The sequence below is a fragment of the Perca fluviatilis genome, chromosome 6 (assembly GCF_010015445.1).
Source record: "Perca fluviatilis chromosome 6, GENO_Pfluv_1.0, whole genome shotgun sequence".
Lineage (NCBI taxonomy): Eukaryota > Metazoa > Chordata > Actinopteri > Perciformes > Percidae > Perca > Perca fluviatilis.
The window spans coordinates 16,979,173-16,989,701 of record NC_053117.1 but is presented as its reverse complement, the minus strand read 5'-3'; positions in this window follow the sequence as shown (position 1 = coordinate 16,989,701).

Below are 10,529 nucleotides of genomic sequence, written 5' to 3'. Positions count from 1 at the left end.
TGCCATACAACCATGATTACTGAGTGACAGTGCTGTATGTGGCTGCCACGCCGCAGGGTTCTCGGACCAGCATTCTTGAGCTCCAGGAGGCTATCCGGGAGCGGTACAGGGTCCAGATCACGAATCTTACACCGCTCAGCCCACAGCAGTCCTTGTCCACCATAAAGCTTAGCAAGACATCCATGTGGGCTCTCAGCTCTGCAGAGGAAGAGAACAGGATCACCCGCTTGAGCCAAATGTGATTTTCACCTCAGTCTAGACTGGTGTGAAGCTATGATGGAGTTTTGACTGGCTTGAGAAATGCAGTGATATGGGGGTTACAAAATGGATGTCAGGGACCAGCTCAGGTAACTGTGTCTCACGGAATGCAGCCATTCTCTATTTTTAAGACATGAGAGATAGGAGCACCCAGTGCCCCCACAAAACAACCTTGCATAATACACCAGGTTATCATTTAATATACCAAAGGACAGCAAAAATACAAACATCCTAAATCAACTGTGAGTTAGTGTGGAAATCCAAATAATCTACAATACAAATTGAACAAATTGAAAACCAGATACTGACATGCATGTTCAGTGCTGGAGAAAAAATCAGGCCTGTGCCGTGGCCAAGCAACTACACAGCTCTCTTTTGACCCTCTAAACCCATTTTGTCCAGCACTTCTTCCCTGAAACGGCATTAGCATAAATCTCCAGCACATAGAGGTAATGATGGCATGAAATTATGGCTGCCTCAGCAGACCTCATTCCCCTCTCTGCTCTCCCTCCCTCTGGGTCCAAGGTCTCAGCCTTCGACTGAGACCATCTCCCATCCCACCATCTTTCTCTTCTTCCACTCCCTCTCTCTTCTCCTTTGCCTCCTAGTTCCATTCAAAGGGAATGTGTAACTGAATTTGAAATTGAGTGCCCCTCTTTCAAGGACCACAGCTAATGAGACATTTTGCCTTGAAATCCAGGCCGGATGGGGGGATACCCTGATGGGCGAGGCCTGGAGATGATAGCTGCCCTGTACGTCAGGTGTAAGGCTGTCCGGATCTCTTACTGCTGAGAAGGGGAAAGGTGGTTTCTATATGTGTGAGAAATAAGGATAAGCCTTTATAACATGAACACCCTTCTCTGGGTCACCTGGGGCTGCCATTGTGAACCTGAAATAGTACGCCTGTGTGATCTGCATCTATGCGCAAAGAGAAGGCCAGGCCTCCCCCTTTTGCATACATGTATTAGTCAGAAAAAATGAGAAGCCCATAAGGGTCTGGAGAGAGCAGACAGTGACAATTAGATTGAGATGGAAGAAAGTAGACTGGAGTGGGTCAGGTTGAGTTGAGCTAGGATGGAGTGTGGAAAGATGGAGAGGAGAGTCAAAGAGATGGAAAGGGGGTCTGGCCCATAGAAACAGGTATACTTGACAGTTTACGGTCGGGGGATCATCTGAGAGACGCATGGGTGCAATGATGAAAGGAATGGAGAGCTTTGAGTCCTAGGGGTTCTCCCTTTAATCAGGGGCCCTGAGGAGAGAACCTTGCAGCCTATGGGCCCCTGGCCGCTGCTCGCCACTATCATGCTAATGAAAGAGGCTCAGGGTGTGAATGGAGAGGCTAGCTTGTTACCAGCGTGCTAATTAATGCATGCAGCAGGGGTGTGCGTGTAAGTGAGGGTTCTATGCATTTTAATGAGGTCTCTGTGTACGTGTGAGTGTGTGCATGCGTGTCAGGATGAGAGGGATTTGAGGCATGGAGTGAGACGGATGTGCGACCAGGTTTAAAAATTGGGGCTCAAGAGTGCAGAATACAGCAGATGCATTGAGGAGGAGCGTAGACATAATTTGTCAGGAATTACCTGAAGTCGAGACTCTGACTTGAGTCTGCCTCTAACATCATCTTACTGCTCTCTAATAATGTATAATATCATATTTTAGGGGCTACTTCCGACTGCATTGGCTATAAACCAAATAAGTGTGCAGATTCTGTATATTTTATCATTAATTAAAACCAATCAAGGACTGTAATACATCCATTTTAGTATTATTTATTAATGCATAGAATCTATTTGACTTCCTAAGCTGCAACCTGCACTATCTTGATCATTGCAGGGTGGAAATAATCCTGTCTGATTTACTTTCTCACGACTAGCTCCATCACATTGACTGCTGTTCATCAGTGCTCTTGTGTCTGTCATGTCCCAGACTATATGACAAAAAATTATCCTTGGAGATCTGGTAAGGGCCTCACTCCAGACAACCCTTTCTGTCTACCCGCCGTTCCCACGGACGGATAGATGGGGGACTTGTGGATGGCCATAGACTGCATTGTTCTGAGCTGTTTGCGTAGATGAAAAAATTCCATTGTTGCACGTGTCACTCAGACATACGTAGGGGCGTGTGTCAGGGCAAAGGGAATGCCAGCGAAGTCCGTGACCTTTTAATTTGCCGCTGGCCTCTCCCACAGACCTCTGTGTCGGCCATACATGCCTCACTCTGTGATTTGGGACTCTATCAATCTTATCGGTATTGACAAGGGACATGTTTGCTCGATTCAATTTGACTGATGTAACCCAGGAGGAAAATCCATAAGTAGAGGTTTGTATGAAAAATAATTTCCACAATGGGGGCTGAGATAAATTAGGTTAAATGCTGTGAGGTTATGGCCTGTGAAAGAATTACTACAAGGCCATAAATGTGAAATTGTCATCTTTGAAGAATTGAAATTATTTTCTCGAGCATAAGCATGAATATCTCAGAGGATGTGACCCAGTATAGACGTGATACACTAATGAAATGTGCTCCACTTTTCCCCATCAATCAATTTATGTACAATTTTCAACAGCCACTTTGAGTTTTAATAGTTTAAGGTCTTATCTTTTACACAAAGGCTACAACCAAGTCAAAACATTATTTTGAATAGTAGAATATTAACATCCTTCAATTACCAGTGGCAACTTCCTTTTTGCATTTCTGTTCTGTCCATTTTCAAGGCAGTTACTTCCGTGCACAATACAGTGTACTGAATAACAGAAAATACTGTAGGTCGCTATCTCGCTTCATGAATGCTACATAGACTGGAGGTCCTTCTGTTTTGTTCCACCAGGATGCCGCCCATATCCCATCATACCCCCCAACCTTGTCCACCCTGTAAAGTGCCATTATAAAAATGTCAAGGGGTCCCTCTCTCGTCCTGCCTGTCAAAATCATGTGCCATTATGCAAATCACTGTGTGAACATACACTCTCAAAGATTTACATAGGCTATGTGGGCTATAGGCAGTGTTGAATTCACATGATTACAGAATTAATCCAAGAGATGCATACTGCATGTATACATTCATGAAAATGAGGGAATATTTTACATTTGCCCTTGGAGATTAAAACATTATCACTGCAACATGTATGTGGCAGCTGTGGCTCAGGACGTAGAGCGGGTCGTCCACTAATCACAGGGTTGATGGTTTGATCTCTAAATCCTTCTGTCCACATGTCTTGGGCAAGAAGACACTGCACCTGATGGGCAGGTCAGCGTCTAGCAGCTCCGTCGCCATTGCTGTGTGTGAATGAGGAGTAAATTGTTAAGCGCTTTGTCAGTTGAGGTAGAAAAGTGCTAGCCTATATAAGTGCAGTCCATTTAACAACATAATTACTTCCTTTATCATCTCTGTCCAAAGGCTGATTTATTCAACATTATGTTTACAGCGTTTTGCCAGTTTTCTGTACAAAACGAAGCACTTGAATTGTTTAATATAAGTAAAGTTGTTCTACACAAAGGTACAAAAAAAATCTCAAAACCTAAAATTAGAATGTGAAGCGAATGAACAAATCCACATCTGTTTAGCCTCCAGTTCAATTCAAGTCAGTCAGACACATGCTAAATCTGAATATAGTCTTCAAGTTAAGAGGATTTTCCTCCATTGATACTTTTTGTTAAAGAGATCATGCTAAATGGTCCAATGCCAGCACCACCTTAAATCTGGTTAAAAGTGATTTTCTCAGCGACTATTAGGTAGAAGTGCATATGTGATTTTATGCTTTTACATTTCTTAACTTTTTCCTCTTTCAGTGGTCTAAATAGTCTGTGTTTGAATTACAGTGTCTGGAGTGGTTTTGCGGTTCTGCAGAAATGGAAATAGTGTGCGTGAGAAAAAAGGTAAAGAGGGAGATAAAAGGTAGAAATATGTAATTTTTGTTCGAAAGCATGAATGTACCTGAAGTGGAGGTCAACCCTATAATGTAACCATTTGGAGGGAGGATCATTAAAGCCATTTACTATGGCTTTCACTGCATTGCTTCTCAAGTAATGACAGAGGTCCTCCTATCAAGAGCAAGTGAAAAGAGTTATGTGTATCCTTCTGATGCACCTGTACTTTACAGAACGTTACATTACAGAAAATCAAGAAAGGACAGATAACTTCACTGCTCTGTGACACATCAGGGTATCCATTAGTGGCAGGAAGAGCACAAGAGAAAAAAAGACAGGGAGAAAGGGAGAATGAAATAGAGATCAGGCCTTCTGTTTTGACAGCCCTGAACCAGAATATCGCTCCATTGTTTGTTTCTCAGAGCAGAGGAGTCATGGATGTGGTTTGAGTGACAGTGAGTCCGATGTACGCTGACATGTGGAGCTGCTTCACATTTCCTCTAATTGCTCTGCATTGCCCGAGCTTGGCACACATGTAGAGCATGGTAAGAGGCGCCTCTTTTTAGGTCGAAACAGAGGGTGCTGTGATTTGGCATACAAAGAGAAAAGGAGGCACGGGGGGGGGGGCTGAGCGCATGATGAGGAGGAGGAGAAGGGCTCGAAGAGGGGGCATTCTATTATTCCTGATAGACTACTCTGAAGGACAGAGAGGTGATGGCCTTGCTTGTACAACTCTGTGGCATAATAATGTCCTGCATTAAATCTCTGGCCAGTTAAAGCATACAGTAGATATAGGGCCACCACACCAGATATATAACATCAGGTACATTCTACCAGTCAGGTGTCAATGATGCAAGCTATAGGACTTTTGTTGAAATAACCAAATGTTGAAACAAAGAAGGGAATGTGAGGTGTACAATATAGTGGCATGTGTAACGTCAGTTTTGATTCATGGTGTGCTGAAAAGCACTGAGATTGGAGGAAATTCTTGCAAGGGAGGGAAAAAAGCCTCTATCCTTGCTGATGCTATTTTAATTAAATAGTTGCTAGGTTACATCGTGCAGAACGACAGGGGTGGGTGGTGTGGCACAGACACCCGGGCGAGGGGAATGGTGTGTGTGTGTGTGTGTGCGTGTGTGTTTGTGTGTGTGTGTGTGTGTGTGTGTGTGTGTGTGTGTGTGTGTGTGTGAGTGAGGGGACATGTCCCTGAACAATGAAAGAGCATCCCTTTTTCCACACCCAATCTATAATAAGGATTTCAAATGTGAGACATATTGACATGAAATACAGTGAGAGCGATTTTACACTCTCTAAAAATCTCACTAGCGCTCTCCCTCTCCCCATATTTGTCTGTCTTTTTCATTTTTCTCTCACAGATCAGAGGGTGGGGGGAAGCCCCCTTTCATCTCTGTGACAGTGCTTTTCACCTCCACTAGTGACTTATCGAGGACTAGTGCTGCCATTGCACCCTGGGATGCCAGACGGTGGAGAATGCCACGGGCCTGTGTGCCCTGGCAACCACTCCAGTTTTAGATACCCCCCTCTCCAACACACACGCACACACCTCCTCCTGCCTCCTTTAGCTCTCCACTCCTAGCCTCCATCCAGGACTCTGACCACACAGAAACCCAGACAGGGCACTGATGGATGGGGTTGGAGACAGTTGGAGAGTCCCTTGATGTTGGAAATAAATCTGACAGGCCCTACTGGATAAGGCCAAGCATAATCTTTCTCACAGGCTGAAATGTGTGTGTGTGTTTTCTTTATTTTCACAACTCTCCCTCATCTCCACCTCAGCCCTTCTTTCCACCTCCACTGCTTCCCTCTATGCCAGCAGAGATAATGCCATAATTTACAGCTATGCATTGTAGAAGATGAATGATAGTTGCTTTTCTTGCTTAATATGCATTCACCCCTACCAGATAAAAGTCTTTTTGTAGGAAGAATAAAAGAAATACCTTGAAAAGGAATTGAGCATTTTTATGTTATATTCTCCCCCCTAATGTGCTAAAAGGGATATATAATGCTCAGTCTTTCATTAGAAACAAATTGCTAATGATGAAAAAGAATGATGGAAGTGTTTCTATAGCTGCTCCTTTTTCATGTTCTTGAGTGAAATATTGCACTGTGAAATAAAAGTTAGCTTTTTCAGTTTTTGTCCTTCATAGTCTCCTGAGTGAGCTGGCTTTTTTTTTAAAACATGCAGACAAACACAAATGATTTTGCAAAAACATCCACTTTTGATGCATATGCAGCATAAATATGAATTCCATGTCTCAGTCTCAAATAGCTATTTCTCTTTTAACCTTCACTTCTATGTCTCCCCAGCAGACAGTGAAGAGACTGAAGCTACAGTACGTGTGTGTTTCTTCACCAAGAGAAGCTGGGGGCCCGAGTGTCCAGGGGCCAGTTTCCCCTCGGGACTCCTTTAAATGACTCCAGTGACCTGTTGCCCTCCTCGGTGGCTGGCATCACAGCGAGAGGTCAGGGGGTCGCTTGAACCAGCGTGGTGTCAATATGTGACCTTCTCCAAGACAAACAGGATCAAACGGTAGATGAACTCTCTGAACGAGGGCACGTTTTAAATTTGGGTTGAAGGATTGACAAAACTACTGATTTTATGGAAATTACCTCAAGTACAATTATTCATAGTTATTCAATTTCTAAATTTGTCTTTCTATTACAATATGACAACAGTTGCTTATTTTGATTTTTTTTTTATCTTATATCTCAGAAAATATACAATGCACACTTCTGAATTTTGTTTTAAAGGCATACAGTGGGAGAAACACTGCTGCACTGCAGAAAATACCGTTTTAATGAATGCCTTTTTCTCGTCACAAAGACAAATCCAGTGTAATGGGGATCACAGTGTAAACAATTAATGTGAACAAACAAACCCCAGATATGGTCAGATACGATATTATTGTTGGAATGGTCACTAAACACTGCATAAAGAAACTATTCACAATCATGCAGACACAATTCATGGTATTTAAGGTACAAGCTAATTGACATAAATGTCTCCCTTTATCCAGAGTAATGTTCAGAATTTGTCGCCTTCATTCCAATCAGTGTTACATTTCCTGAAAACAGCACAGAGTCACATTGTATTAATTAGGAACATGGACTGGCTTTACAGCAATGTATGGGAGGACCTGGAGGTTGAAGTGCTCTGTGAATGCAATGTGCATCATCAGTCTAATCAAATATAACGCTGAAAATTAAGTCTGCGGGACTTGAGGCACGCAGAACAACAGGATCCCTGAAGCAAAATTATCTAGGTTTCAGTTGTGAGTGTGTGTGTACTCATGTGGATATTTGTGTGTGTGTGTGTGTGTCTGTGTGTGTTTAGGTGAATTTGCTAAAGCACAGAACCACAAAGGCAGCAATTATAGAAATGTGTTGGTTACTGTTTTAATTCTTTCTTTGGAATAGAAAGGAGAGAAAATGTGATGTAGGCTGCTGCTCCTTTGTCCTAGTTTAAGCACCACATTCACCAAAGTGTATCAAAGCGTCAGCAATTCAAACATAACAAATGGTGCATTTCTCACAATTTTTCTAATTAACACTGTCAATCAAACTGCTCCATGAATGGCACTAATATCAAATGATGCAGCATTCCATATCTAAGATCTCATCGATGCTCGTTCCCCCTTTGGCTCCATCTGAGGCCTGTCCTCCCCTCTTATTATCACCATCATCATTCGGACATGAAAGGAGAGAAACAAGTGCTGCACCATTGCCAAGGAGAAACCTTGATCATGGAGCATTTGCATTCGCCACTTAGTTCCACTGGATGTGTGAACGCGTTACCAAGGTGCTCTCTGATCGGAAGGCACTGAAAAGCTGGCTTTTTGCTAATGCTCAAAGCAAGCATGCTCTCCCCCCATCCCCCTCCATACACTGTCACACTCAGTTGGTGGCACTAGGGGGCAGTCCCTTCTGTTAGTTGTTATTGTGAAGGAGGCATCTACAGTAGGATTTTCATCAAGAGAAATAGGACACGGCAAGAGTTATATATAAAAATAAATAAGTCATTAATTAATTCATGTTGATTCCTTGAAAAATGTATTAGGTTTCTGTGAGCTTAATGTGCTGCTTTTTCGCCATGAGAGACCTAAAGCCTTATTGCTGCTTTGGCTAATTAATTTTGAATGTGCCATCAATTTGTTGAACAGTTAAGCACAGTTTTTCTAGTAAATCACGGATGATATATTAAAGACAGAGAACACGAAATTCACTTGTCTCGTCTTGGTGGGTGACTATATTCCTCTCTAGAGCAGTGTAAAGGTAAATGCTTCTTAATGATACAATATATAAGATAAGTGATACTGGCTCCCTGTAAGAAAAGGCTGATCTAAAACTGTAAGTGGCCAGTGTTTCTGAATGCACTTATGTTTACTGTGTGATGCTTTAGAGAATGATAAGCTGCACTCTCATACCAATACATTTCACTTTAATTCACAATATTATAAAAAAAAAAGGCCCAAGATGTATTAGGAATAATAAAACTAAATATAATTTATATTGAATTTAAAAGAAACGGAGGAAATGTCACTGTTGGTTTGCATTAAGCGTCAAAGAGAAGCAATTCATTTAAGTGCTTAATACCTTGACACACACACACACACACACACACACACACACACACTGTTGAAGTAGCTATACTGTAGCAATGTGTCTGTGGTATAGTGTCTATTAGAGGGCTGCTGATGAAGCATGGAAACCCCAAAGGAACAATGTTCATCTGGAGATGAATTAATGTAAGAGCAGTGGTGATTACCGCGAGGGCAGTCAGCCATTTCAAATTTCTAGCACGAGGAAGTGGACCTCAAATTTTAACCATGACAAGATTTAAATGTGCGTTGCTTGGTGAGAGTCTCGGTTTCTTTTCCCCTGCTTTGCTCTGATAACTGGTGCACGTTGAACTTAATTAGGTCATGATACACAGACAGCTTTATAGATGAACAATATTTCCCATATGTGTGGATGTGAATTATGAATGGGTTAGATCAGTGTGTGTGTCAGTGGGATAACATGGACAAAAGTAAAAAATAAGATTGGTCCTCCACAATGCACAATGCAATGTCGCCTGTGTATCTAGGCTTTCTATTATGTTGTTGTGTATGAATGGTATGCTCCTTGTCAACTGATACAAAGAAACCCAGATTCATATTATATATCACTGGATGATACACTTGACCCTGTGTATTTATCTGACATGATTCAAACCAAATCCCAACTTGTATTTTCTGTGTATAATTCTTTACTGTTCATCATTGAACATGGCCTTCTCAGTACCATAACTCAATACATTTTTAATGTGTCTTGATTTCTCAGAGCATTACTCAAACGCAGCTGAGTTGTGAATTGTTAGTGTATTTACTACCTGTCAATAAACTGCACTTTCCATTAAATTGTTTCAATCTTTAATTGTGTCATTACATCTCTCTCTTTTTTGTGTTGTGTGCTGCTTTGTGGAATTGCTTAGACAATTTCTGCTAAATAAACGCTATGACTATTTCTCCTTTTTTCTAAAATGTCAAGTTTTTCTAAATCCCATTTGCTTGCCGTAGCTAAAGATGCTTAAATGTTTTGCGCTACCTTCTCAGCTGTTGAAAAGACAATGATAATTGCATGCATTACGTTTACGGTGAATGCTAAATGCTAATCTCAGTCAACCAATCTGCAGTTGGCACTCAATTCAGCAGGTGACCTTGTCTGTTTTTTCATTTGTCATAATTTGGAGGTATTATTGTAAAGAAAGTTTCAACAAAAGTAAAAACAGGTCAGAGGAGTTCAAGCAATGTAAAGTGTTCTCTTTTAGGCCATTCACGATTCACGGTCTGGTCAATCATGAAGTATAGCCGCTGCTTCTCACACTCAACATGGGGGGGGGGAATCACCTCCGTGTCACACGGAAAGCCCACTATTATAGCGTCACCCCTCCAGAAGCTTCTCAGTTCTTCGGCTGTGTTGGGGATGGAAGGGTGGGGGTCTTTGCTCCCCTTCCTGAAGCAGAGCTCCACGCCACTCTACGGAGAAGGGACCTTGGTGAATAGGCCCCACTCAGGAGGAATAAAGGAGCCTCTCCACTGGTTTGTTTTGGAAGCTGTCTTATTGATCTGTCTACCTTTGAATGAATGCATTGGCCTAGTTTTCCCGCTCATATGGACAATGGCACTCAAGGCCTGTATTAAATGGCTCAATGTTATTCCCAGAGAATGCCGATTGTAAATATTAAGAGTAGTTTGGGAGCGTTTGTCGTTTCATTCCTCTATCTATTCCACTAACCTTCCCACTAGAATAGAGAAGCCAAACTAAAGCAAATCGATGGCTGCTGACTGCCTAAATCAATGCCAAGTGGCACAAGGACATGTTTCATAAGTAGACTGATGCTG